This window comes from Vipera berus (genome assembly GCF_964194415.1).
Source record: "Vipera berus genome assembly, chromosome: 6".
NCBI lineage: Eukaryota > Metazoa > Chordata > Lepidosauria > Squamata > Viperidae > Vipera > Vipera berus.
This window is the reverse complement of record NC_138208.1, coordinates 18,516,440-18,521,060: the sequence shown is the minus strand read 5'-3', so window position 1 is coordinate 18,521,060 and position 4,621 is coordinate 18,516,440.

Genomic DNA, 4,621 nt, shown 5'->3' with positions numbered 1-4,621 from the left:
CTGAAAAGGTTGAAAAGCCCTGATTTAAAGGATCTACACGGGAACTGATAGACTGTTTCCATGTTTTCCAAATTTGCGTAATGGGCCATTAACCCGTGGACCAAATCTCCATGTTTTGCTTCTTTATTTATCAGATTTCATTTCTGGGAGTAACCTTCTTTAAGTATAGTTGAGATGAGGCTCCTTTGAGTAAATGCCAAAGGTAGAACTGGTTTCAGATGAACTGTCCTTATATTAAAGGAGCCCACATGGGAAAGAAAGAAGAGAAAAGAGGTATGTTCATTTCAACATGTACTGAATCTATACTGATACCCAGCTAATACAAGCAAACAAGTTCGGTAGTTTAATTATGAAATTCATTGGTTGTATTTAAATAATTTGGTTAATTACATGATTTATACTTGGGAGATTGTGTGACTTTTAAACTATTAAAATTAATGAAATCTTATTTCATTCATTATTAATATATTTGTGCAGGTGTATGTCTGTCTCTTTCTCTATGATCATTTATATATACTCACTTAAGAGCTCACCTTGGTTTTATTTTGTGTCACATTTACCTTTGCAAGACAGGAACACAAATCATATAAAAATATATATTTCCATATTATAAAAATACATAATAAATTTTACCCTGAGATCTAAGAATGATTGTGATTTTGTCCAAAGATCTGTGGAATTTTTCTGACCACAGTAAATACATTTAGCAAAATCCACATTAGGATAATATCTTTACTATTCCATTTCAAATATTATAAAACTGTTTTGGATGATGTAGCCATGAAATCACATACCCACATTCTAGTCAAACTATTGATATTGATCATTAGTCTTTTCCTACTTTTTTTCTTTTCCTGTCCATTTTTTTATACATCTTAACAAGTGAAAAGATCTGGAGATTTTTTAAAATTGTATTTCTATGACCTTTAAATTAGTCTAATCATATATATACAGGGCTTTTTTCCTCATAGAACACTCAGAACGGAGTTCCGGCACCTTTTTTGGGTGGAACCTTGTAGGTTATGCAAGGCGGATTGTATGACATATATATATATATATGCTGTATATATGTACGTGTGTGTGTGTAAAGCACTGTATATATATATATATATATATATATATATATATATATATATATATATATATATATATATGCTGTATATATGTATGTGTGTGTGTAAATATATATATATATATATATATATAAGGTTACAGACATGAGAATGTTAGTTGTATATATATAATTTAATTTAATTTTAATTTTAATTTTAATTTATATATATATATATATATATATATATATATATATATATATATATATATATATATATATAAATTAAAATTAAAATTAAAATTAAATTAAATTATATATATACAACTAACATTCTCATGTCTGTAACCTTTAACAGATTGAAACATCACTGGGCAACAATTTTTGAACCAAGATATCTCAAATGGACTAACTTACAGAATGTGCCCCAATTTGGGAGTATAATTCCCACGGGATTGAAATTTGTTGCTTCAGTTCTGCCATGCTACTGCACCACTGCCTGAAGGTTCAGTAAACTAGTTCCATCCTAACCCTCCAGACCTGTCCCACCACTGGCTGTCAAACAGCAGTCAGCAATAGATAAGCTGCCAGGAAATCCGAAGTTGCTTCCACTTTGGTATTTTTGCCTGTGGGCATTTGTTTCTCTGTTTAGGTAAGGAACTATCTCTGAAAAGATGACCCAACAGGTCACAGTTGTCTAGTATGTGTTAAAAATGGAAACAAAGATGAAGGGAACCATATAAATAATTCAGCACAACTTTCCTATATAAACCCCTATATACAGTAGATCCAAGGCTTTGCTGAAAATATGAGAAACCTTAGTTAAAAATGCTTCAAACTGTTATTTTACAATTGACATTTTAATGCAAAATTAAACAATGGAAGCCTAGGGCATAGCAAATTGTATTTTAGATATCATGCAGTTTCACTTTCTTGAATGTATAGAGTTGGCCAAAGGCAAAGAATGGTAATAATAGCAATTTGCCTATGAGATTTCATATCATATAGTCTACCCTACTGCTTTTGTTATATTTTTCATGTATTTTTAACTTTGGGTAAGAGAATTTTATGGCAAAAAGGAAAAAGTACTTCATAAAGTAAAATACATGCTGGAAGTTTCTGATTCAAGCTTGAAATATTTTGATCTTCAGCTGGCTAATATATGGCTTTATTCAAATTGAATTGTGGCTGAATGTGTATGAATTTATATGACACATTCATTCTTTATCATTTATTTATTTATATAATTACACTAATGCTTGAAACTATGGGTAATAAAATTCTAAGATAACAAGATAAAATAAAACATTCATTAAGTTCAGTATTGTAGTTGAGAATGAGGTATATAATATATTGCTGCATCCAAATTCACACCTGGATTTTCTTTATTGGTATCAAAGTAATGGCACATCAGGTGCTAGCAAAAACATTTTCTCAATCAATGTGTGTTCTTATTTATATCAATGAATTCAAGTAATGTAATATGGATTTATCCATGCTGTCTGGCTGCCCCTTTGCCAGAAAAAGGAAGCACTAATTTCTTATACTTTATTTATGAACAATTTTTCTAAATTGTACTCTAAGGTATTGCCTTAAGTCGTCATGTCTGCTTGCAACAGTGCAGCTCAATTTGGTGCAAGTTAACTTGAGCAGTTCAGGAGCTGTTTTGAGAAGGAAGTGACAGCTCTTCAATGTAATTAATTGTTTCTCCTTAGCTCACCTTTATATTCTTCAGTTCTACTTCCTGTAATAGTGGGAACTACCGCAGTGTTGCAGTATTACCACTACTTCCAGTAATACAGGTAGTAGGAAAACTAGCTGGTTAAAGAAAAAAAAAGTAACTAAACAAAATCTGCTAGGTTTCAAAGCATAACCTTTTATATGGTGGGGAAAGATCATAGTCACAAGAGAGGAATTTTAAAGTGGCAGAAAAGCTTCTGGATGTAATCCACAGGGAGAATTATAGGGTTTATATGTGCACCTGAAATTAAATTTTAGCTCTGTATAATCTCATATACAAGATGGTCCTCTCTCATTCCATATCAAACAGGTAAAATCACCAGAGTATAGAAATGTATTGGCTTGTATGCCAATGATCCTTATCTCCCTTAAGCATAGGTAATACTGCAACATTAACAAGGTTTGCAAGATAACTTTTAGAAATGAAAAAAATATAAAATTATTTAGACCACCTGAACCACACTTATTATTAGCAATCCTCACGTATCTTTCCTGGATTCTTCCTCTGAAGCGTTTCAAGAATATATAATAGGATTTTCAATTCTTGATCTAAATGTTGGTGGAGGTGTTCTATTCTTGTTGTCAGAACTACATTTCAATGCAGTACCATTTCTGCTTTGTGGTTGAAAAAGTGTTTTCTCTTCATAGAGTTCATAGGTAAATCTTGACCAGATTTTATCTTAATTTCTTCTTCCATTCATTCACCCAATCAATAGTACTTATCAACTTATTCATAGGTAATTAGTTGACCTGCAAATGAAATTTTTCTATTGTTGTTATTTTAATCAACTTTCTGATGCTCCACAACCTTGCGTAGTATGAAATAGATCAAAAAACAGCATGCATGCTTTGTTGTCCAAATGGGGAATGTGGGACAGGTTGAACCAAGGGGACAATGTCAACCACTGCTGATATAGTAGCTCCACCAACCTGATGGAATTAAGTGTCCATAAATCATCCACAACTTTAATAAATGTAGCTTTCATTTCAGATTTTCCCACATAAAAGTTATCCCTTCTGAAATGGAAGGGAGATAAAATTTGGTCAATTCACTATAGAAGGGTTGTATCATCTGGAAAATTTATAAAATTGCCACAATTTGCCATCTGTTGTACTCATGAAAAGGTCCATCTGGATATAGCCAGTGTCCCTAAAGAATAAAAATCTGACAAAGCATCAAGATTTTTTGTAATTAAGCTACAGAGCTAAAAGCAATATAATTTATTCTGTTTATTGTGATTTGTGTTATGCATAGCTCAGTAATTCCTGAAATAGCTTTGAAGCACTTTTGTAATCTCAAAAATAGAAATTTATGACAACTGCTAGAGATGAAGGAAGCATAATATCATAGGCTGAATCCAAGCTAAAATCCAAGCTAAAAATTCTTCTATTCAATTCTTTATCTGCAGTATTTTTCTCTCTATTCATAAACTGATTTTCCATATTAACTTCCATTCTGTTTAATTCACTTATGATAGGAGCACTCTAGAAGTGGCAAGCTGAAGAAGGAGAAAGAAATCTCATTCTTTTTGTATTTCCTTGGACTAGCCAAGATCAGTGGCGTAGCGTGGGGGGTGCAGGGGGCCCCGGCCGCACCAGGCGCAACATCTGGGGGGGCGCGCTCGCACTCGCAGCTCTCTGCCCCTGCCTGGCTCACTCACTCTCTCTCACTGCAGTGCTGGCTGTGCGAATCCGATCCGAGCCGCTGGGTCGCCGCCCACTGTGGAGGGGGGGTGCCAGGCGTGCGGTGCGGTGCGGAGAGAGAGCGAGGGTCTATCTGGGGGAGGGACAGTGCAGCGGCCGCCCAGCACAGCGCTGAGCGCGGGAGAG